Source organism: Lacerta agilis, chromosome 2, assembly GCF_009819535.1.
Source record: "Lacerta agilis isolate rLacAgi1 chromosome 2, rLacAgi1.pri, whole genome shotgun sequence".
Lineage (NCBI taxonomy): Eukaryota > Metazoa > Chordata > Lepidosauria > Squamata > Lacertidae > Lacerta > Lacerta agilis.
The window spans coordinates 70,218,484-70,244,516 of NC_046313.1; the positions used below are offsets into that span (position 1 = coordinate 70,218,484).

The 26,033-nt window shown below is 44.8% G+C and overlaps 1 protein-coding gene across 1 annotated transcript in view; it reads left to right on the forward strand.

Moving 5' to 3' along the window:
- Positions 1 to 242: 242 nt before the first annotated feature.
- GRM2 (glutamate metabotropic receptor 2) overlaps positions 243 to 26,033 on the forward strand; it is an 88,783-nt gene continuing 62,992 nt past the window's right edge. The window contains exon 1 of the mRNA XM_033140646.1: positions 243 to 774. The gene's annotated coding sequence lies outside the window, so the exon portion shown is untranslated. The remainder of the gene's footprint in view (positions 775 to 26,033) is intronic.

Sequence of the window (26,033 nt, forward strand, 5' to 3'; positions counted from 1 at the left end):
TCCAGTCCCTTAGTAATCCGGGGGGGGGGGACCTTTATGGTGGTTTCTGTACTGGGATCCATCTACAGAATCCAAACAGGAGAACATTCTTCCTATTGTTTCTAAGGATCAGTACTGATCCTGACGACCAGAAGGAAGTATCAGTACCATAACAAATGAAAGCCCTTTCCTGCACTCACTTTACAAGGTTCAGACCTTTCCTCCATCGCTTTGGTATGGTAGGAGCAAAGAATTTAAGCAGAGGGTGTGCTCGCTGTGGCTTCCTGCGCGAAGCATTGCATGCTGAAGCCCCCTTGCCCCGGGAGCTTGAATTCAGCACCACGTTGTTGGACAGCTCCCTCCGGGGAAGGCTTTGTGCTCCTGGCCCCCGCGCGGGGAGTTTGATTTCAGCACCCTGGATTCGGACAGCTCCCTGCCGAGATAATAAATGCTTGGCAAGCTGCTTGACATCAGCGTCTTTGGAGGAGTTTCAAACGTGAATCAAATGTGTGAGCATCGCGGCGAGCGAGAGACCCGCTTGTACGCTAAGCAAATCAAGAGCTTTCAACACCAGAGCTGTGGGCAGCTACTTATGCAAGAGAAGAGGATTCGGAGGCGCAGCACCTCCAGCAATTGACAGAGGCGGCATCTTTACAGCAAGGAGCAGGCATCCAGTCCGCCAGGAGAAAGAAAGTCAGAGCATCTTTGCCCAGCTCGCCTGGGAAACCTCGAAAGAACCCAGCACAGAAGGGAGACGCTTCCTCATCACCTAACAGGTGTCTCTGCTTCGCAAAGGTAAGCTTTGTTATTCAAAAATGCCGACAATGAGTGGAATTCGAAGCCTTGCCTCTTTATTTTGTCATTTTCTGAAACATGCTACTATACAGTGCTTCTTTTTCGACAGGATTCTGAATGCTTTACAGTGCTATTTCTTGCTCTTATCTCGCATCATCAAACTGATATTTTCTGTTGTTTCCCGTCTGTCCTCCTTTCCTCCCCCGCCAGTCTCTGGCATTTGGTTGTGGTGGGGTGAATTAGTCCAACACGTTGCTTTTTAATCCTATAGATATCCTTGGCATCTAATCCCATTCTTCCCAACAGATTTAGAAGCTAATAGAAGATTGCACTGGAAGCTAGTTGTCTCTCTGCCAAACACCCACAGCCATTTCTGGTAATTAATTATCTTTCAAAGTTTAATTTGGAAGACATATCAATCCACTTCAGAGCTTATTGTATGAGCTTGATCCAGGATGTGAGAACCACTGTTTGAGATCTCACAGGTAGCAAACAGCAGCAGCAACAACAACAACAACAACAACAACAACATTAAGTTTTGTAACTGGTGCTTCTAGGAAAAGAATTTTGTATGTGTGTTTAACATTACTATCAGCTGTATCACAGTGGTGACCCTATTTGATGAGATTTTCTGCGATTCTAGTTATTCACTGATACTTTAGAAGACAAATGTGGTGGTAAAAATAAAAGCGTCTGATAATACCCCAAATGATTAGCTTTTCAAGATGTATGTTAAAAACTGAAATATTTGCCACTTAAGAAATGAGAAGATGTTGACAGGAGGAGGCAAGCATGGACACACAGGTTTGCTTCCACTGTCCCAAACCTGTGATGTCTTGCCACTTCATTCTAACTTATAAGTGAGTGTTCATATTTATTGGTTTAATACTTTTACCAGGTTATATTTTGCCACATAAGTGAATGTCCTCCACAGGGCTTTGGAAATAAAAAAGCTAAAAATCTATTTCTTCTCATCTTTCTATACTAACAGTAAATCAAAAAAAGTCACAAAACATTTAACAAGTTAGGTAAATTAAAGACTGAGAGCAGGAAAAGTTCTTTCTTTCTATTTCCTTCCTTCCTTCCTTCCTTCCTTCCTTCCTTCCTGCTTCTCAGCAGGGATATCCTTTATAATCTAGAGCCAGAGGCAGGCTAAAGAATAGAGTGCTAGAACATTTAACGAACTCCTAGGGGAGAGGATGTAAGGTAGATTGTCTCTCATTTCAAAAGAAATAGCCAGATGAAGCCCACACTGTAAGACATGTTAAACAAAGAGCATTATTTATCATTCACTGAATTTAAAAAGCTCAAATGCATTTCCAAAAAGTTGATTCTATTTCATAAACGAGCAAGGTCTAACTTATTGCATTGCTTCCTTTAAAAACAAACCAATGAATACTTGCAAAAATAGAAAGTCTGATCAGCATGTCCATTTTCCCACTGGTGTCTTTCAAATGTTCTGTTTGACCAGCTACTCTGATAAGCAGTCTGAATTAATTTGTGTGAATTTAAAATCACCCTGGACTGCCATCCATCAGACAATGACTGACAGAGCATCTCCCACTCAGAAAGCTGCCCCTACAGAATGTCTCTTTTGGGGTGATGCATTGAAATGACTGATGGTGTCAATTAAGCAAGGAGACATGGGAGCCTAGTTCTTGCCCTCAGAATCTCCTTGCATGTTTTTGAATGCAGATCACCACCAAAACCAGAGCCTTAGAACTCTAATATTTGGTTGGTGGATGAGAACAAGGCAGAGAAGCAAGGAGATTAAAGCACTGTGTGGCAACTTGCATGTTGCCTTTGCTCTTATGTAAAAGATACATCGCCCCTGCCCTCACAACGATGCACCACTGATGTCCTTCTAGACACTTATAGATCTTAGAAGGGACTTGACAGAGATTTTTGACCACAAGTGTATGAAGGCAGATATCCAAACAGCCTTAAGGGAAGAGCATTGCCAACTGGGGCAATTTCTTACTGCATGGCCCTGATCCAGGAATACATCTTAAGTTTATATTAAAGTTGAGTGTTTGAGTGTTAGCTGTGATTCCTGCTTTTCAGGGGATGACCCTTTGGGTCCATTCCAACCCTATAGTTCTATGATTCATTACCTGAGAGTGGTGTGGTGCATGGTATACAGTGTGAGACCTGAAGTGATGATAACTTGGATACAAATCCTATCTTGGTCATGAAGTTCACTTATGGAGTGGCATGGAGCAAGTCTCTTAGCAGGATGTTTGTGAAGATAAAACACCATGGGTGCTGTCTCAGGCACCATGCAGGGAGGGCAGAATAACAGTTGAAAAATAAACCAATGTTTTTTTTGAATCCTATTGGTGTGTGTGGAGTGAGATTGGTGTGTGGAGGGAGGAAGGCTCTGCTGGAAACAACAGGGCCATATCCATTTGTGGCAAATGAGGTACACCTGTTGGCCTAAGAGGAAATGGGAAATAATGAAAATAATTGTTGCTTGAGTCAATATACAGTGCAGGGCCAAATAGAATTGAACACCCTCATAACACATGTCTTGCAAAAACTAAGCAGGAATTAATGTTACAAGTGGATCTAAAAGTGGTGACAAGTAAAAGTACAATCCAGAGTTCGCCATACATGGAGATCCTGATAACAGTTACCAGTTGTGACTGTAGCCAAACCCTGATCTGCAAAAGTGAAGGGTGAAATGGGGTGGCAGTCTCCACCCAGCCCAAAAGAGCTCTACCAGCCTCTGCCAGTGGAGTGATGCTAGTGTCACTCTTCAGCATGAAGTCCCCTATTTCAGTGTTTTTCAACCACTGTTCCGCGGCACACTAGTGTGCCGCGAGATGTTGCCTGGTGTTCCGAAGGGATCTTTGCGCGCACACCCCCCGCCCCATTCTCGGTGCAGGGCTGTAAATTCCTCCTGTCAAGCCACAGATGCAGCAGCAGCAGCGAAACCTTGCCGCTCTCCGCTCTCGCCGGGCTGCGGCGCTGCGCCCTGGCTTGCAGCCTTCGTGACATGCGGCAGCTCGTACTGCCGCTGCGACTGTTTCACCCCGGACTGCTTCGGATCCGGTGCGAGGTTTCCAGCTCTGCGCGCTGCTCTGGGGCGCGGCAGGGTGAGGCCGCCGGCGGAGCGCCTGTCCTGCAAGTCCCAGCCTCGACGGCCCGCCCGACGGAGGTCACCTTGCGTCCCAGGAGGGGAAGGGGGAGAGGTGGAAACTGCGTCCGTCCCGCCTATGCCCCAGCCAAGACGGGCGACGAAGCCTCGGGGGGGACGGACGCCTCTCCCTCCTCCCCGCGGTTCCGAAGTGGCGCAGCACTGCGGGGAAGGACCCTCGGGACTTTGGGGGGGGGGACACACCCCAGCTCTTGGGACCTTTGGCGGCGGGGAAAGACCCTCGACGAAAAGGTCCCAAGAGCTGCCCGCAGTAGCGAAGGTTGAGTTGCCTTCTCGGGCGTCGGGTCCAACCAACGACGGCAACGCGAAGTCGACGGCAGCCGCTTCTCCACGTCGCCAGCCCCGATCTTTCGGGCATGCGAGGCATGTGCGCGCCCTCGCCACCCGCCTCCGCCCGTGTGGTTTCGCTAGCCTGGGGGTGGGGGAGTAATCGAGTGGAGCTGAGGCGCCCCCGAACTCGCGTCTTCTCCTTTCGCAAATGCGGCGCTTCGCTTGCCGAGAGTCGCGGCGGCACTTTGGGCATTTCTGCTCTTTGCACGCTTCGGGACTGGTCTGGGGAACTTTCGGGGTCCTTGCACCATGGGAGACTCTGAGAAGGGGTCCCTTGGTAGAAATCCACTCAGGGGTAATTCCCCACCTGTGAATATGGGCTTTGGGCGAGCTGCAGTCACAGAATGGTAGAGTTGGAAGGGAGTCCCAGGGGTCATCAATAAAGTATTTTATAATTTTTCATATTTCTGTTTACTTACTATTTCATAATAAAGTAATTATAAAATACTTTCTTTGTGTTTATTTGATTCCTATTCAAGAGAATTACTTTATATATAGTCAATATAGGCACAGAGTTAAATTTTTTCACATTTTCTAATGGTGGTGTGCCTCGTGATTTTTTCCATGAAACAAGTGTGCCTTTGCCCAAAAAAGGTTGAAAAACACTGCCCTATTTCACCCACCCCAAATGCAAGTGAGCGGAAGTATCATGGAAGCACCACGGACAGGATTCCCATGAGTGGTATTATACAGAGACCCCCAAAAAAGAACAATCTGTGGGGAGAGGCTGAATCAGCCCACAACCTACTGGATCCCAAGTGCCCCCCAACTGCCATCCCTTGACATCTAGGCTGGTGTAACATGGAGCAGGGGTTTGCCTGCCCCATTGCATTCCACCCCCGGTCAGCCAGCATGAGTGGCAGGGCTGCAGATACAGTGGTGGCTACAGAGCTCCATTACACCCCAATGCTGCCAAATGAGGGCTAGGATTGCTCTGCCCACTACTTTTCTGGAACCATAGGAAGCAGCTAGCCACAGGTCGATCCGAAGGTTGGCGGACAGTGCTGCTTCCTAGAAGACTGGTTCTGCCTCAGCGGTAGAGAAATGGCCAAGTGAACCCTGTTGCTACTGCATGGATAGGGCATCATGAGGTTACGGTTCTTCAAAACAACACATATAGCATTAGCATTTTTAGAGAAGGAAAGAATAGAGGACAATACGGCAAGTATTCCTGAGCCCTTTTATTAACTCCTGGACCAACTATATCATAGGAAGGCAAACTAAGGCCCAGGGTCCAGATCCGGCCCAATCGCCTTCTAAATCTGGCCCGCGGTCGGTCGGGGAATCAGCGTTTTTTTACATGAGTAGAATATGTCCTTTTATTTAAAATGCATCTCTGGGTTATTTGTGGGGCCTGCCTGGTGTTTTTACATGAGTAGAATATGTCCTTTTATTTAAAATGCATCTCTGGGTTATTTGTGGGGCCTGCCTGGTGTTTTTACATGAATAGAATGTGTGCTTTTATTTAAAATGCACCTCTGGGTTATTTGTGGGGCATAGGAAACCATTCATTATTGTTTTTTTCAAAATATAGTCCAGCCTCCTATAAGGTCTGAGGGACAGTGGACCGGCCCCCTGCTGAAAAAGTTTGCTGACCCCTATGTTTTGTGTATAGATTATGGTAGCCCCGCCTTACCCTGACAAAATTAATGAAACAGGGAAATATCTATTATAGAATATGATCTTACATATGTAACAGCCAAGGGAGAATTGGATAGGGATGTACACAATTCTGAATGGCCTGGGGCAAAAGAGGAAAACAAAATAATAATAATAAATCCCCTCTGAACTGCTCTTCCTCACCTCTGAACTCACCTCTACAAAATTCCAGAATTGGAGGGCACCCACTGAAATGAACATGCAACAACGTGAAGAAAAGGAGCTCTTCTCCCTCTTTCCCACGAAACTGATGCTTGGGAACCTTTTGCATGGAATGTGATTTACCAGCTGCTGAGAGGGCAAAGCAACAGGGGAGGGCAGCCACCTTCCTGCTCTGCCTATGAGCTTCCCAGAGGCACCTGATTGGCCCCTGTGAGGAAAAGAATCGTTAGTCTTGTCCAGCAGGACTCTTCGTATATTCTTATGTGCAAGTGGATTTAAAACAACAGCAGCAACAACAACAACAAGAAGGCAAGTTCATAAAAGAGAGGCGTATTGACAAAGACTTTTAATTAAGGTGGCCAAGGCATCTCTGCCGTCTTGCTGAATGGATTTCTAAGCACAGAAATGCTGGAGGCTCCAAATGATTGATAGTAAATGGATGTCTCTGGCAGTACTTCATTCTGTTAGACATTTTATTTAAATCAGGCAGAAGTAGTCTTTATTAAAAAATGGAAAGCTGGGCTAAATATTCCATTGGTCTGATCCAATTACAGCTTTCTCTTAGTGTAAAATTGCCTCAGCGATCCTTCCTTGCCTATCAGTGGGACAGTGAAGTGGAGTGTTTATAATCTGTTTGCAACCTCTGGTTGCAAGGAAGTCTTTATGACAGTTGTTCTTCCAGGAATAGATATTAAAATGTGACATTATACAAATGTTTGACTAGAAGGAGACCGAGAGGTCAAATTTTTATCACTGCGTCTTGAAGAAACCATATTCTTATAGACTATATGGGTCTTTAAGAACCGTCAGATCGGAACAAACTTTCTGCACTCCAGAGCAGCCCTTCCCTAAACTGGTGCTTCCCATATATTTTTAGCTGCACAACTTCTGTCATCTCTGTTCATTGGCCATGATGATTGGGTCTGATGGGAAGGAATGGTAGTCCAAAACATCTGCAGGGCATCAGGCTGGGGGTGGCACTGTGGTCTAAACCACTGAATCTCTTGGGCTTGCTGATCGGAAGGTCAGCGGTTCGAATCCCCACAACAGAGTGAGCTCCCATTGCTCTGTCTCAGCTACTGCCAACCTAGCAATTTGAAAGCACACCAGTGCAAGTAGATAAATAGGTACTGCTGTGGCAGGAAGGTAAACAGTGTTTCCGTGCACTCTGGTTTCTGTCATGGTGTTCCGTTGTGCCAGAAGCGGTTTAGTCATGCTGGCCACACGACATGGAAAGCTGTCTGTTGACAAACACCAGCTCCCTCAGCCTGAAAACGAGATGAGTTCCACAACCCCATAGTCACCCTTGACTGGACTTAACCATCCAGGGGTCCTTTACCTTTACCTTTTACTCTAGCACTTAACTAAGATGATATGTTGCTGCACAACCTCCACAGGGCAGTGAATATTTCCTAGAACTACAGACAGCAGGCCTACAAGGGTCAGTTTTGGATCAGTGACTGCTGGGATACCAAAGGGCTTCCCTTCTAATTTCTGGTAACATTTTCTGAGACATGATTGTCGACTATCATAATCCATTGCAAAAGGGTAGGATACCCAATGGGTGCCTTGTTCCCAGCAACACTTACTTGAGGAAGTGAAACAGGAGCTGTCTCCAGAATATTTGCTTTGGTGTCCTAATAGGTTATGGAGAAAGCATTGGTTCCAATCTAAGAGCCGATTGATTCTGTCTCTGTGAAACAAGCTACTTGTTATATGAGAATGTAGGAAATAGAAACCCAGATAGCTGCTGCTTCTATAGAAAGGAGTTTTGCAAGCTACAGTCTGTAGGAGAGAAGCAGTTGGTGTGCTCATGCACTTAACTCTTTCCTGCCAGGTACCTGCCCGCTGCAACTCTGCAGCCAGTTTCCAGATGCGTGCGATCTCATAAACTTTGCAGATACATGTCCGGAATCCTGTAAGCGGAGAGGCCATGGGGGAAGTTGCAATGAAGAAAATACCTGCCATGGGATGAGTTAAGCACACCCTGCACTTTGCCACTTCACAACATTCCTTCCTGAAGCTGCTTTGCCTAGAAGAAGAAACTGTCAGTTTTGCTATGCTTTTGCAGTTTTCTGTGTAACATGTAGTTTGCCTCGGTGAGCATATTTCTTGGCTGAGGAATGGATATTTGTATCGAGACCAGGGTTCCAGTTTTGCAACCTGCGTGCTTCCTTCAAAACTTTAATGTTGCTGAATATATATTTGCTGATCCTATGTGACAAAACAACTATATCCTCCTCATGGACTGGCTGGCTGGCTGCTTGGCTGGCTGTGTTGTCTCAGTTGCTGAAGGAGAGGTGGAGATTTGTAGCTTTAACCATTTGGAGAGCAGTCAGAGCTCGATGAAAGAACATACATTTTGCAGAAACTCCCAGAATCAGCCCCAGCATCATATTATGAACATCACAGGCTAATGTTAGCATGTTGGTTAATCCAGCCCTAATCAAAATGGAGCCAATCTCTCCTGTTGGTGGTGGTGGTGGGGAATCAAATACAGGGCCAAGTACAAATTTTCTCAACTTTCCCACAACCTTTTCTTGGACCACCTAAATGGAGCTAGCAGACCACCCCCAGTCCACATGGATCACGGTTTGAGAACTTCTGTTCTAACTGGGTGCACTGCAAGGAAACTTTCCATGCTTTGTAGCTTGTTGTCATAATGTGCTTTGATGGTATCTGGTAGTTGTTTACATTCTGTGGGTGGATTTACTGCTGTTGATTATATCCATATCTAAATAGCCATATCTACATCAATGCATATATACATATATTTGCACATAAACAAATGTGTTCAAATATCATCACCATGTTTCCATTCAAGGGAAACAAATATAACAGGATACAACCCATCTGTCAGGTGTAACAAGATAAAGATAGCCACTACTTCACCAGGAGGAGCCAGGTACTGCGGCTGAGTTCTGAATCTCTTCTATGCACATTTTGCTGAATGGCAATTAAAATTTGATTAAGTTTCAACATTTGAATTCCTGGCTTCTCCTTTGTATTTGGATTGTTAACACAGGAGAAATGCACATTGTAAAAAATAAAAAAAATACTTGAGGTCCGGTTTTGAAAGCTGTCTTCAAAATTGTGTGAGACCAGCATCCATGAAGACCCCCTCAAAGAGTGGGTGGACATAAAGCAGAGCTGGGAAATGTTTTTTTCCTGTGGAGCATCACATGGTGGCTGTGGGCGGGAGTTAGAGCTAGTGGCAGGCAGGGCAAGGTCAAAAGTGGGAGGGGCACTCCCCCACCCTCTTTTTCTTGCTCCACAGGGGGTCCTGTTGTTAAACACCTGCCACCATGTTTCTAACAGTGTTTGCTGTTAACGAAAAGTCCAGAGTTACGTTAAAACCGAAGGCTTTATTTCTGTAGACTAAATGTGCCTTCTCCTGCTTTACCTCCTAGCTCTGTATGCTGAGTCACTTTTTAGTGTGTGTGTGTGTGTGTGTGTGTGTGTGTGTGTTGGGGGGGGGGAGGTCCCTCAAACCATGTCCTTTCTCTATCTAGTTTCCCGAGTCTCTCGTTTAGTTCAACACATTGATACACTTCCTACCACCCTCTTCTCCCTCTCCCACTCTGCCACCCCCCTTGCCCCTGGGTTCCACCTCCTTGCCACCAGCATGAAATCAAGGTTGTCTACCTCCTGACATTAAAGGCAGGCACAGTGTTTGGCTGGGACCAGGGGGGTCAGAAGTCAAATCACTCCTCAATCTATCTTTTCTACCTTCTTGAGATGGTCACATACCGGTAATTGTTGTAAGAAGGTTTCATTGCACAAGGATCCTTGCAGTGCTGCTTTGAATACAATTTATTCTTTCCCTATGAATACAGCAAATATTTAAACAGTTAAGAAGGGCTAGAAGGCAAATCTTAAAGGATTTGGCAGTATTTATTTTTTTTGAAGTGGTTAATGGCAAGTGGTCAGGGTTTGCCTTGATTCTACATATGCACTGTGCTACCACCTCCCTCTGTTTGGAACTGGCAGATTAGGCTGAGATGTAAGGCAGGATAGACTCTGGCCCCTTTTCCTTGCTAGTTGTATAAGGCCAAGGCAAACTGATTATAAGCGAGAAAGCAGCATTTCTTGTCCATTCACCAATAAGAACCCAACCATTCATTGACATCAAAGCATGCATAGCAATGCAAGAATGTAAGTATTATGTAAAGTATTAAGTGTTTAGTCATTATTTTACCCTTCACACACTTGAACAAGCTGTGTGGATGAGAGTGAACATCTTGTGCCTGAATCTAAACAAGATGGAAATGATGGTGGGAAATCCAGATGGTCTGTAGGAAAGAAGGCGCTGTCCACTAGAACCAGAATGTCCCTACCTCTGGCAGGGCAGATTTCCAGGCTTGTCTGCGAGTAACAGCCATGGCTCACAGTTCTTACACTTCTGTTATTTGCAGATCAGGGTCTTTCTGAGATCTAGGTAATTACCAATTACCTCTGCCTATGTAGCCTTCAGAATGAATTACTGCAATACACTGCTTATGAGGCTGTGCTTGAAAACAGTTCAGAAGCAGCCTGATTGTTAACTACAGTAGGAGAAAGAGAACACATTCAGTCAAGCTTTTGTCAACACTGGGTGCCAGTTGGCTTCTGGGCCCATTACAGAATGCTGGTTTTGATCCAGAAAGCTTTGCCAGTTCTGAGGCAACATTTCTTCCCCAGAAGAGGCTGTCCAACTATTAAAATCAGCTTGTAGCCCAAAAACAGATAGATGCAGCAGGGCTTTCTCAGTAGTGGCCCCCGTTCTATGGAATTCCCAGCTCTAATTGTTCCACGGGCTTTTGTTTGTTTGTTTTGTTTTGTTTTGTTTTGTTCCACAGGCCATTTGACCTAGACAAATGTTTGGTGAACTTCTGTGATCTATGGAGGTGATTTATGTCTGTTTATTAGGACATATGCATGAAATCTTTTCTGGTCATAGTAGTCATTTGATGTTATGATGCTTCTTTTCATTGTAGTTACACAATCTTGACATTTTCTGACTTTATTTAATTATAAACCCATCACAGCGATAATCTCAGAGCAACCTACATCAGGAACGAACTCAAAATGTTGAAGTTACTCCCGTCATAGGCTGCCACAATCCTATCAGAGGAAGTGGGATAAATAGGTCAACAACTAAAAGCAATCCCTTTGAGTCCTGTTATTCTGTAATTTGAATTGTGTGGGTTGTTCTGCAAGTGGGGATAAGAGGAAGGTGTCATAGGGCTAGCAAAAGGTTTCTTCAGAGCTACAAATTAATCCAAGTGTCATTGCCATCATTACCTGTAGCACCAACTTCTAAATAAGCCAGCAAGGTGGTACTTCATAATCGCCTGCTGTGAAAACTGTGACCAGTTTTCTGCTACCTTCTTGGCTGGGGAATATATTTCTCTATATTATTATTTTTTAGCGTGGGCCTTGCCGGGGTCTTGCCCAGAAATGTGATCACTGGGAAGCTGTGGAGGGAGCCTGGTGCCACTTCCCAACAGCCATACTTTCTGAAATGCCTAGGAATTGGGAAGATGCAATGGGAAGTGCCATCAGTCCCAAGGCATTCCAGGAAGTTCAGCTGGCAAGAAACTGCAGAGACAGCCTTTGTTTGTTTGTTTTTATATTAAAAGGTAAGGGACACCCTCCCTGCCCCACACAGAGAAAACACTTGACCACCTTGCAAAAGTTAAGTAAGGTAGTTAGCAAGCTTGTTTCCCAAATAATTTGAACATATTTATTTCCCAGCCCTGATATTTCCTGGAGATTCATTTCACTCTCCCCACCCAACCCCATCCATCCAACAAATAGTAAAAAAAATAAAAAAATCTCTGCAGGAACACCTTCCATATTGAGCCACGTGCTCTAAGATCAGCAGGTGAGGCCTTAATAAGAGTTGCATGGTACAGGGGGCTAGGAAAGGGCTTTTTCCGTGATGGCTCCACATATGTGGAATGCCCCACCTCCACTGACCTGCATCTGGCCCCATCTGCTTACCATTTTAGGCAGCTAGTTAAGACTCATCTTTTTTGGCAGGCATTTGATGAAGGAGATGGCTGGTTGCAGCTGCTACTAGTAATATGTATTGTGACTTGTAATATGTTTTGTGTTATTTTATAGATTTTAAATATCTATTTGCCCGTCATAAACTTTTCTGTGGCTTGTGCAAATGACAGTATATAAATGATCTAAAGAAGTAATGAATTTTCAAGATTTTTGGCACAGGTCTCATTCCACCTGCTTTGGAATCTCCCTCAACATCATGTTTGCAGTATCTCAGGAACAGCATCCAATCACATATTTTCTCTCTCTCTCTCTAGCCTGTGACTGTCCTATTCCCTGATATAGGCCATTTGAGACTCAGTAACACATCCTTCTCTAGCTCTCCTACGCCAGGCTTTCAGGGTAGATTGACTGACCAACCAACATTCCATTTGTGTTAAATAACTGGCTGGGAGGAACATCTCAAATGCTGTAGCCGCCCAAACTAAAGATGACTGCCTCTCAGTCTCCATTCTGTGAAGTATTTTGTGCATAGCCAACCTGGGGTAGTTAGAAGACGAACATCCTGGACTGCAAGCATGGATTGATTTGATAGGTACCTTAATCCCTTAATAAAACAAATGAGTGCTTTTGCAGCTGTCCTAGCTTGGACAGGTTAAGTAAAAGAGAATTGGAATGGCATATTTTAAAAATATTTTGCCTACTAGGCTGCAAGTTCTCGCTCTCTGCCTTCAACATCATGGGAAAGGTGCCTCTAAGGCATTTAGTCCTTAGAGATATGCAAATTTATTTAAGTGTAATCAATTGTTTACAACAAGGCAGATGGTTAATCAACTAAATCTTGAATTGGTAGCCAGCCCTGATAAGGGACATTCTCCTACATATTTCATTAGTGCCAGTATTATAGTGCCTATTGCTTGTTAATCCCCTGGGAACTTAGGCAAATATCAATAAAAACATTCAAATGAATGCAGCTATTTATCTCTTCTTCCTCCTCCTCCATCTACCCAACTTACTAATGAAGAGGGACAATCCAGTTCCTTACCACATCCTCTTTGCATGATTAGAACACCCTTTCTCTAACACACACACACACACACACACACTTACTTCTTTGGCCCCTAGCCTTTGTTTATTCATTGCATTTATGCTATCTTTCCTCCAAGAAGCTCAAGGTAGCCCAGATGGCCCTTGCCCTCTTCATATTATCCTCACAGTGACCCAGTTTAGGCTGAGAGTTGGTGGATGGCCCAAGGCCCAAAGTCACCCAAGTGAACTTTGCTGCCAGGGTCGAGTAGCAGCTGTGGTGGCTTCCAGCAAGATCTCACAGAACTCTCGCAAGATCTTGCTGGAAGCCACCACTGCACAAACCCAATAAGTGAGGCTGTGGTGGTGTGGCTCCTTTTCACTCCACCTCAGGTGGCAAAATGGAACCAGCTGCCCCTGCACCCTCCAGGTCCTAGTGCAGCTCTCGCACAATCTTTCATACACACACGTAATTACCACTTTCAAGGGACAGACTGGATCAGTCCATAGGTGCTTCTGCATTACTTGAAATTTTAGATGCCTCTGTTTCTCTGCTCTTGGGAACAGGGAAGCTTTCTTACGGGAATGGTACCAACATTTCTGCACTCACTTAAGATACATTAGGTTTTAAAATAACTGAGGTCTTTTTTTCTCCCCAAGTTTCAGTGCGAAATATCCATAAAATATGCAACTTGATGCCTCCACTCCTAGACATTCATCTATTTTGTCCTATTGTGTCTGCTCTCAAGTACTTAGTACTCTCCACTGTTGTCAGGTAATGGTCCCAAACAATAAAAACACATGCATATAAATGAAAACAAAAATAAGAAATACAAAGCAGCAGAGAATCTAAAAGCAGGTGATACTAAGGGAGCGACGGGGAGTGGGGGTGGGGGTGGAGGAAGCGGGAATAACATGCCATCATCCAAAAAAGAGCAAAAGTCTGCCACAACAGGAAAATGTTCTCCCTGAAATGGGGCATCATCCAAGAGGGAGCCAAAGGTGAGCAAGGCCTGGGCACAGTGACAGAGAAGACTCTGTCATCACATATTCCCATCAGATGGCACAATTTCCCCTTGGATTTCAGAGAGTGGGCAAGTTCACATGATAGGTGCTGGTCCTAAGCCATTTAGGACCTTAAAGGTAATTCAACTAGCACATTGAATTGTTATGGAAGCAAACCAGCAGCCTGCGAAGATGTTACACAAATGGAGTCATGTGTTTGCAATTTGTTGTCGTTCAGTCGTTCAGTCGTGTCCGACTCTTCGTGACCCCATGGACCAGAGCACGCCAGGCACGCCTATCTTTCACTGCCTCCCGCAGTTTGGCCAAACTCATGCTAGTAGCTTCGAGAACACTGTCCAACCATCTCATCCTCTGTCGTCCCCTTCTCCTTGTGCCCTCAATGATTTATTTCAGTGCAATTTCTTTTGTTGTTGTTAAATTGATATACCGGTACCAGTTTCCTGCACAAATAAACTCCATTCAAACAGGGATGAAAGAGTGTTGATGAAGCCTCTGGAATCTGGATACAAAAGAAGGACAACCCCTATTTCTTTCCTAGATGTCTTGATTTCAATCATCTCATGATTTTGAGGAGCTGCATCACAATTTTAATCTCAACCTCAAAGGGACTACAAATCTTCTGGTCAACCCAACTGGCTGGATTGAGGCCCTAGGGAGATGGGGATAGGTCATGCTTCCAGGAACGTGCTTCCTTACATTGAAATCCTGCCCAGTCTATAGAAGAATTGATATCTTGCTCCACCTGTGCAACCTCATGAGAAGTGCAAAAACTCCATCAGCCTTGACTTGGCATTCAATACATGCATTCAGATCCCATGCAGATTAAATTACTTATGTGCAAATTAAATATGGAAATGATGCGGCAATTTGAAGCTCACATGTTTCCAAGGGAGAGTCATTAGGTCTGAACAGAATCCTTCCATAACTTTGCTGGACACGTGATTTCATAAAGTACCTGCACAAGGATTCCCCTAAACTTGGAGATCCTTCCATGGCCTGATCGAGCCCCAGAGACCAAAGTACTGACTCCCACTTCTACCCATTTTCCCTTGTCACCTTGAGGACTTTGAGATGTCCCTCCTATTTACACCTTACCAAGCCAATGAGAATCTTCAGCTGAAGTAATTATCCTGGTCCATTCAGCTATCTCACGGTGTTGTGTGAGTCCCATCTTGCTAAGTGTGATATGAAGGCAAGATGCATTGTTGGTGGGCTGGTTATTATCCTCCCCACAATGCTATAAGCAGAGGTAGCTCTGTCAACATGGACCAGATGCAGTCTCTGTTCCTTGTTATTTAAGTCTACCTCTGATACTGCAACTGATGCTCAGTGCAGAGCCAGAAGCCATTGCTGTGAGCCTAATCAGGAGCAAAGCCAGGGCTCCCTGCAATGAGGATAGAAATAATATCCGCACTCAGTTATTATGTCTCTCAGCCTCCTCTGAGCTCCCCACAGGCCTGAACTTGCATGATTTCAAGCCACTTTGCATGTATCTCACCCTTCCCATTTTGCTGCTGTATCGCCTGTTTGAGTTCATCTGATCAGGTCTCCTGTTCCTTAAGCGTTATGCTTCGCCATATTTATGAAATGCAATAGGCCAACAATTCTGCATGGATTGCCAGGACATGCCTGACTGCCCCATCATGCCATTAACAAGGGAAAGGTCATGGGGTGTTCAGCAAATGTTTAATTCAAGAAAGCTGTTTCTGTTCTATTTATATCTCATTCAGTCTTCCCCTCCATGGCAGCTCTGGAATGGTCTACCATAGTCACCATGGAAGATGCAGGATGGGTAAGGCTGAGGAGATGATCAGAGCAACTATGATGTGACTGGGATATATGCCAGGGTCCCTTCTTAAGCCTTCGTATGAAACCAGAAATGCACAACTAAGTTTTGGTTTTAATTAATTGTTTTATTTATTGTTGCATTTCCATCCCACCTTTCCCCTACAAGGAGTTCAAGGTGACATATGTGGTTCTCCTCTTTTCCGTATTACCCTTCACAATGACGCTGTGAGGTGGGCTAGGCTGAGAGACAGTGACTGGTCTCATTTCAGCCAGTCAGCTTCATGGCCAAGTGGGCACTTGTGCCGTGCTCCCCTAGGTCCCCGTTCAACCCTCTAACCACTACACCACACAAGCTCTCTGTTTCCCTTCCTCTGTCTGTGCTACTGGAGAGAGATTGGCATCAGGAGGCTCAAAATGGGTCTCCTTGGGTTTGAAGCTGGCAGTCTTATCTATAGAGGATCCCCATCAACTGGGGTGCGTAGTGATGCTTGCTCCTAATGCTTTGCTTATTTAGGTGTTGAAAAAGATGTTATAACATGCTGAGGGGTTGAAACAGACTGCGCCACTTCAAACTGAGAGCAGATTTTGGGGGTGCGTTCATAATTTTTTTATTAAAAAAAAAGCCTCCACACCAATAGAAAATAGCAAAATAGACAACTTTGCACTTAAATGTAATTTTCTACTTGCAAGGGGTTGCATTGTCGTGCCATGTTTATCATTTTTAACGTTCCCCTGTGTAATAATCTGTGATCGAAAGTGGTACAGCCCATTCAACCACATCAACATACTGCCATCTCCTTACTTAGCACCTTATTCCGCTGCAGTGGTGCAGCTGGGTAATCTTAGACACTGGACTGAATGGTCTTCGTGATGTGGGTGTGGAGAGTGGGTGAGGTATTTTAATACATCTTACTTCATTTCTCAGAATGTGTTAAGCCAGTCTTGGTGCACTTGGGGACCCTCCTGCCAGTGACAGTGATATTTGGGGCTGGGCAGGGGGTGAAAGGCAGGGAGGCCCATCCTGCTCCTTTCCGAGTTCTGTAAGGGTAACACTGAGACTAAGGAGCACGAAGCTGACATGAAGAGCCAATTCCTGAGACTGGCTGTAAGTAAGAAGGTCAGCAGGTGGGTGCTGGCTGAGGACAGACTAAGGGTGGTGGAACACTGTTCCTTCTGCCCTAATGGACAAAATGCTCTATGGCCTCCTGCTCATTTAATTCCTCCTGGGTGGGGGGGCCCTGGACAGCTGCCCCAAAGTCCTGCCCTGATGGTGCCACTCTTCTGCTGCGTGTTGTACAGCCAGCTTTGGCTACGGGCAGCCAACGCAGAGCAAAGTAGCCCATTGGTGCTGTTTTATGCTCTACTAAAAATAGTCCTAGAATTGGTACAGATGATGCGGTTTCCAGCTTGGAAAGTTTAATCATAGACACCTCCGTGCTTTTCCTTCACGTCAGGTGGCAGGCTGAGGTCTACCGTGTCTCACACGGTGAGGCAAAATAATAAGCAAAATCAGAAAGGCCAGCAGGTTTACTTACCAGAAGCACTGGGGTGTGAGGCTTGTAGAGGAGCTGTACTTGTCACACACCGGCTCCTGTGACCATCAGTGCGATGTCAGTTGCGCTCTCCTGATTGCTGGCACCGTAACCTTGGCATACAGGAAAAATGTACAAGCCGTGGCCTGGATTAACATCCTCTAGAGTTTAAAAACAGAGGTCCAAGAAAGCAAATGTGGCTAGAGGGCCATTGGGGAGAAGGCAGAATGATAATTTCTCAGTGACTGTTCCACCCACCCGCAAGAGGAAGCTACAGTAAGTGAAGGTTAAATTGATTTGCATACAAGCATAGTCAACGTACCTGTACCTTGGTGCAAGTTTGTAGCTAACTAAAATAGCTGTAGATGAAAACAGTCCTCTTCACGTGGGAAGGAATTCACTCTCTAAGCTACCTTTTATAGCAGCCATCCAATTGTACAGTAAGTGGTGCGGTACTTTGTATTTCTTCCACCCAGCCAGTGTGCTTTCAAACAAAGCCTGCTCCTGGATTGCATTGTAAGTCCTCGCCAGACAGAAATTAAGGCGGTTGACCTTATTAAGCTGTAGTTACAAGGAGTGATCCAACAGCTGTTGGGCTCACTGTGGCTAGATAATGTGCTGAAGCAGAGGGGAATTACTGGGATTTTCACACCCTGAAGCTTCAACTTCAGTAGCCTTGGCATCTTAATACTGTTAAAGCACCACCAGCTCAGCAGTGCTGAAGTAGGGCCCTCTTTTCTCTGTTTGTTACTGAGGAATCATCTTGACAGGTTAGGAGTCTGCTATTCCTTTTACTAAGCCTTTGGAGAAGTGGTTGGTGAACACTGGGCTCCTGGACTGCTTATTGAAGGCTGCTTAGGATGACTGGACCAATTTAGGGTCAAATAATTTGGTTGTGCAAAGGAAGAAAAGGGAGGAAGCTCAAAACAAAAAATTCTCCGTCAGTTTGTACCACAGGTGCTAGACTTATTTGTTTACTTAATTTCATAATTTATAAACCATTCTACATTCAGAGAATAGCTGAGTGGTGTGCACAAGAGGAACGTGAAATATAGCACAGATCATAAAGCAGTATTAAAGCCTGAAAACCGGCAAGAATTAAAGACTTCTTAAAATGGAAAGAAAGTTTCTGACAAATGTCAAAGACATAACAATGTTGGCACTTGCTTCACTTCGAAGGGAAGAGAATTTTAGAGAACTGGTGTCACAACACTAAAAACATGTGCTCAGGTCAAAGAATGCTTGAAAGGAGGGAGATGTGGCTTGACTTTGAGTTCCAAAAAGTTGAGACCAGTCTTTCCAGAAGCTGCATTTTGGGCATTTTTAAACTATCAGCTCATGGAGATATCTCTCATGAAGCTTTTGTTATATGTACCTCTTATGATAGTGCTCACATTTTGGGAAAACAACTGGACAAACATGCTTCTGTATCAATATGCTCCTGTTTCAGGAAGCTGCTGAGATTTCCCCTTCCCTGGGCTAATGAAAGACTTCAGGGGACATTCAAGGCAGTGCCAGCAATGCCCACCACAACCAAAACACTGCTTCTGCTCACCACCAAATGCATTAACATCCCATCTCCCCGGGCTGCCTCCCCAGCACCCCCTGTACCACCAGTGCAGGACCTCTGACCTGCTTGCTGCTGTGCATGGGGGTTAGCAACACCTCCCATCCCTTCCTGGCACCTGGAGCTCCTTAAGCTTAGCCCCCATCCACAGTTGCCTCCCATCACATTTAGATATCGAAAACACACTGACCCAACCCTTAGATGTATAAAAAAGCACTGTCCTGGTCCATACATCTATAGCTCCTCAGTCCTCACAGAATCACATAGCCATAAAATCTATAAATAGATCTACAGGCTGGAGTTTTGCATTTGCTGTATTAATTCAAGCAGAGTGTCCAGATCAAGGGAAGTAAGCACCACTCTATTCTGCCTTGGTCAAACCACACCTGGGTGCCACAAGGATATTGACAACCTGGAACATGTGCAGAGGAGGGCAACCAAGATGATCAAGGGTCTGAAAACCAGGCCTCATGGAGAACAGTTGAGGGAGCTGGGTATGTATGTTTAGCCTGATAAGAGGAGGCTGAGAGAAAATACGACAGCCATTTTCAAATATCTAAAGCAGTGTTTTTCAACTAGTGTGCCGCAAGATGTTGCCTGGTGTGCTGTGGGGAAAATTGAAAAATTCAAGAGAATTACTTTATATATAGTCAATATAGGCACAGAGTTAATTTTTTTAACATTTTCTAATGGTGGTGTGCCTCGTGATTTTTTTCATGAAACAAGTGTGCCTTTGCCCAAAAAAGGTTGAAAAACACTGATCTAAAGGGCTGTCACATGGGAGGATGGAACAAGCTTGTATTTTCCTGCTCCAGAGGGCAAGACTTGAACCAGTGGATTCAAGTTACAAGAAAGGAGATTCCAACTAAACACCAGGAAGAACTTTTTGACAGTAAGAGCTGCTCAACAGTGGAACAGACTACCTCCTTGGAGGTTTGTAAGCAGTGGTTGGATGGCCATCTGCCATGGATGCTTTAGCTGAGATTCCTGCATTGTGGGGGGTTGGACTGCATGACCCTTCCAACTTTATGATTCTGTGATTTGGATAATTAAACTTGGTGGGTGGGCACCATCCACCCAGCACTGAAATGGCTCTTCATGGTTACAGAAAACCATAGGTAGCAAAAAACATAGGCATATTGAAGTTGGGAACATTTCATAAGCAATTGAAAACTAGAAACTGAGAGTCAAGGTTCTTGTATTTTTTCCCCCTGAAGCTAGGACCCAAAGTACAACTTGGAGGAAGCAGTCATCATCATGGAGTTGAGCGCTGCTTTTGTTCAGGGCCTCTTTGTGCACACATGACCTTTTTCTAAAGCGTAGGGTTTTGAATATGACAAGCATGTATTTGCAAGCCCATCTATCATGCAATTACACACTTCAGGTAGCCAGGATTGAGTGCTGAATAACACAGTGGCAAACTCAGATTTGCTGCTATGTGACGTGTGAAAAGGCTAGTCTCCTCCCTGGTAAACAATGTTGTGCAAAGTGGAGGATGTCTAACAGTGTGGCTTGATAGTCAGTGTTCCAAATACATCCAGCGCTGCCACTTTCCTATTTTATTCTGTGCGTTAAGAGTTTGCCTTTTTATTCACGGAAAACCAGGAACCAAAGATCAAGAGAAGTACTTGGTTCTCTTTGCCATTCCCCAGTCTGAGCACAGAACTGGTTGTTGTTGCTGCTGCTGCTTGTTTTCTGGAGCTTCTGGAGTTTGCTGTGAGACACACAAGTAATAACACCCCCTTAAAATAAGTGGTTGAAAAGGCTTGCTGCTGATGACACACAAACACAGAGATTAGTGGATGTAATTAGTGTTCCTTCACACAGTTCATTCTTCAGGGGAGAAGTGTTTGTCAACAGCCAGGGAACTGCCTGTTTGCAAGTTGTATGCATTTATAATTCATACACGAAGCATAAGACAATCTGTATAAACTGAGAGTCGTGTGAGGAAGGGTTGTGAAACAGGGCAGGTGTTTACCATCAAGAGGGCATATCAACAAGCAGCACAACAAATGTGGAAGTGTGAATCTTCGAGAAGGCAGATGCTCCACTCCCATCTGAACAGGGACCTCTCTAGGAATCATTCAGTGCAGTCGATATTCTGGGCATAGTTGTTTGCATTTTTGCATACACGTGAAATGACATTTTCACCACGGATTCTTCGATAGCTCAGCATTTTACTATTGCATTTCACTCGTGTGGGTCTCAAAAGAGGCAAAGGATTTGGGTGGGGTTTTTTCTTTCTTTCCAAGATTGTGAATACGACGCTGTGCCAAAAGTTTGTATACCCTCCAGCGTTTCTCCGATGAAAATAGGGGCGTGTATCCTTCTGTCGCCTTCAGCCAATTGCAACCTGCCTGCCTCACCTACCCCACAGGATTGTTGTTAAGAAAAAACGTGAGAAGGAAGCAACCATGTACAACACCTTCAACAGATAAATGGAATGAAATAAAAATTTAGTTGTAAGTTTGCCTTGAGTCCCTATTGGGGGGGGGGGAAGGTGGGATATAATGAGGATGATGTGATGATGGAAGAAACTGAGAATGATCAGGAGCATACTAGACAGTAAATCCTATTGAACTCAGTGGCACTTAATTCTGAGTAAATCTGCTTCAGATTGCAACGTGAGGCTGTTCAGTCTTTACCCAGTTACCTGAGAGTCAACTCCATTGAATACAGTGGGACTCACTTCTGAGTAGACAATGGCAGGCTCCATTTACAATAAAAGAGTAAACACTCCACGTGTTCCTTTTAAAAAAAAAAAGGCCAGCTGCAAAAGCACTGCAATTAAAGAATTTAAAGCGGATTGGTGACCTTTTCTTTCAGCATTATAGCAAGGGCTTCGTATGCCAGCTTCACTGCTTCCTTCATTTGGCGCAGGTATTTTATTTTCAGTAGAAACAGGACTCTGCTTTTGTTCTCCAAGTCATGGAGGGGAGGAAAAAAGAAAAGCAGGACACTCCAGGATCAAATCAGAAACAGGGGTGGTTTCTGTAATTCCAGCGCTGTCCCTGGAAAATTGGAACACTTGGAGTATATGAGGTTGTATGTGAGCATTTCCAATGAGGAAGTAGCTGCTTCAGGGAGGCTGGTAACCTTTTGGCTTTGTAGGGCTGCAAGTTTTAATCTTGCTGTTTTCAACAACTTTTTAAAGCATACATTTTAAAACCCAGATATCATTCAAACCTACACAGCCATTGCCAAAAACACACACAAACTTTTAAAATGTGAGGGACACTTTTCATAATCCAAAAGCATTTCCCCCTTCTAAATTAAAAGAAGTAAGTATTCCAACCATGAGACACACAAAAAAGAAAAAGAAAAAGATTGTTCCATTTGAGCCACAGCACATCAGAGCACAGCACAACATATGTATGGCCCAGTCCTGAAAATATGAAGTAATAATCTCTGCTCATGTGAGAGTTCATTACACCACACTATTGCTAATCAACTTCTGTTATGTCTGAGGTTTGGAAGAATATATTCCATGTTTGGGCAAGGATGTGGAGTCATATCCAGACAGATATAGAGCCCCAAGTTTTCTCTTTTTGGAATTTCACTGCAAGACTCACAAAAGGCAGAAATGATAGTCACAGCATTTTCCTTCATTCCTGTGCAATCAAGATATATCCCCTGCTAGGAGAGGGACTTGTAGGAAGCAGATCCACACACCTTTTCTGGAAATACTCTGACATGGTATGTGTCTACCTTACCTGCCCTGTATTTTTTTTCTTGTTAATGAGGTGAAATAGCCCATGTGATTATGTCATGATGCCATGTAGCCAGTCAGATGTAGCTAGATGAAATGGCAAAGTCAATTCAGAGTGCTTCCTGCCAGCGAGTGAATGTTTGAATCCGCTTTGCACCTCCCCCTGTTTCAGCACAGCCTTATTGTCTAACACAGGAATTAAGGGACCAAATCAATCTTGTTCAGCAGAGTCCCAACTTCCAGGCCAGGGTGGGCTGCTGTAGTGTGAACAACTCTAGGCAGAACTTGGCAAAAGGGAGAGAAAGGCAGAGAGAGGAAGAGGTGCTTGCTGCTGTGAGAGAGAGGCCTGATGAATAATACATTGGCTGAGTTTAGCCTCTTTTTCCGCTTCAGGAATCCCCGTGAGCAAATCAGCACTTCGTTGCATTTATTCATTACTGAGAATTATTCAGTGAATTTGTAACCCAAAATCTTTCTCTGGCTGAGAGTGCTGGATGGGAATTGTTCTCTGCTAGGGATTGCAAGGGAATTTCACCTGTGTTTAGAAAGACTCCCCCCCCCAAGAGGTAATTGGTGACTGCGATGAGGCCCGCAGGGTGGCATGATTCCTGTGCCTTGTTCAGGACAACCTGCCTTTGGTGGTTCTTATTTGAACCACTTTGAGATGATGTAGATGTCTCCTTTCGCAACCCACACAGTAACGAATCCAGTTGCAAACATCGCAGGCACGGGAGCCGAAGCGCAGACAGATGTGGCTAGTTTGTGTGGGCATCCATTGTGTTCTCCCATGCAGTAACATACCCCTCAACTGTCCCCGTAAAACCGGGACATCTCATTTTTTTTGTGCAAGAGCACATCAACCATTTTGTGCACCGCAATCCAGCCCCGAAAAAGTGCTTTTTTCCAGGACTGCAATTTTGCATGGGTGATGTGACTTGTGCAGGAGCGCTGCTCCGGAAGATTGCATCCCGGTTTTTTACCTTGCCATGTTGGAGGGTATGCAGTAAGAGCAATGGCACTAAATCAGGGGTATCTAGAAAGCACCAGTGCTAGCCACAACTTCGTATGATCATGGCACGTACCTAAAGTTGTATGTTTACTGAAACAGGGAACCCTGTCCTTGGAAGTTGCAGTCCAATGTTGCTGGTTAAACACTTCTTTCTTGCATGTACATGTGTGTGCACCCATCCACCCCTGTACACACCTCAATAGCATTACCTTTTAATATTATTAATATCCTATGTGCAATGTGCTTGTGCAGCTGTCATGGGTACCTGCCTGTGACATCTCTCATGACAAGAAATGCAGTTTCCCTGCCAGTCATGCTTGCACAAATCCAAGTATTATTTTCAAAGCTCTCTCTCGCTCTCTTTGTGTTTGTGTGTATATGCTGCAATTTACAGAACATTTTCATGTCATTTTTATTTGAAGGATATGCAATCCCCAATCCAGCACTGAAACACACACTCCTGTGTTCTCTTCCTCCTCCTCCTCCTCCTCCTAATAACAAACCAAACAGCAAATGGGCTTTTATCCCAAGGCAAAGCTGTTCCTCCTCCAGAAGCACAGCTTCCCCCCATTCCTTCCGTCCTTCTCTCATGCTACTGACGCATGATCGGGTCTAGAAGGAGCACAGCAGTATAAATGAAGTTGATCTCATTTTATATATATATATACACAACAATCTCATTCGTACATGCCCTAATGAAATACATATGGAGGATTCTCCTGATTATCTCTATCCAAATTATACCCCCCTCAGGATAGTTCCAGCATTCATAAGCTTGTTGCATTAGTATTAGATAATTGTGGCCAATTCCTGCTGTTGGCAGCCTTCCAGACAGCATTTAAAACACTAATAACTGCTGGATGTATGGTGTAGGCTTTGGCTCCCTTGAGGGGAAACAATTAAAACTACTAATTGATGGCGCCTGTCACTTTTCACCCCTCCCCCTCATCTATTTCTCTTCCAGGTATTGACATTCTGTGGTGTTGTTATCCTTTCCCCTGTTCCTTGTAGCTTCCTTTGCATCTCTGCTGTCTTAGGTGCAGCATCTCTTGATTATGTTCTGTAGAGATGAAGGCAGACATGTTATCAAAGAAGAAGCTTTTGCTCAGATAAATGTGATTACCCTTGAAATGTGATTGGCAGGAAGGCTCTCCAAGTAGCATCTTCCTGCTCCAGTATCTAGAGTGGGCTTCTTTCTTTGAGAGAAAGAGAAACGGTGTGAAGACACGTTAGAACCACTAAAATGAATGTGTACGTGACTCATTCTTACCACCTTAGGGTGCCAACACAGTCATAAGTTAAAGGGGATTTAAAAGATGCAACCGTTGCACTGAATGTTTATATCAAGGTGGTCCAACTTTTCATACCAAATGGGCCACAAGCGTACTTTGACGCAGAATTCGCAGGCCGCACACAGCCTTGTCACAGGGTGGAGGGCAGCAAGGCCAAATTTTGATGCCTTCCCCCTGGCCTCAGCTACCTTCCCAACGCTGGCTAAACAAGGCATCAGGCTTTGGGAAGGAGGCTTGAGGCTCTGGCAGAGCCCTAGAGCCCTCACACCTCCTTCCCAAAGACAGGCAAGTGCTGACTAGGCTTCGGGAAGGATACTGGAGGACTCTAGGACTCTGCTAGAGTCCTCACACCTCCTTCCCAAAGTCCAGCACCTCACTCCCTGGCCCCGGCTTTGGGAAGGCAGCTTGAAGGCTGGGGGCATCAAATGTTGCCAAGGGCCACCCAAAAAGGTCTCACGGGCTGTGTATGGCTCTCAGGCTGCATGTTGGGCCTGGTTTATACAGTGTTTTGTTTATTTACTATTTACACCACTCCAGCTAAGGAAGTTCCCAGAGCAGCTTACAGTCTCTGGAGAACAAGTACTGCACAGTGCCACAATGTCCCTTTTATTTGGAAAATGTTGATCTGGCAAATGAATGCAACATGCTGCAGGGAGGCAAGGAGAAGAAGCCCATCTATATGTTGTACACAACAGCAAAATTACGCAAACTAGGCCAAGAGCAGCAAGTTTAACAAGAGCTCTTCACCATGACATTGTGACAGTCAGAGAAGCACATGGGGGTGGGGGGTTGTAATTAGGTAGCTTTGCCACAGAGAAGAGAGGTCAGGATTCCTTTGTACAGGAGTTTTCATCGCCTTGTCTCTTATCCACTTCTTGGTACATTTGTATTTTTCATAGGTAATAATAGAAGTTGCAGAAATCCAGTAAGATTCAGAGACTGATGTCAGAAAGTCCCATGACTTGAAAGTGAAGATCGGATCATGCTTGTAACTTAAAGCCCCGAAGC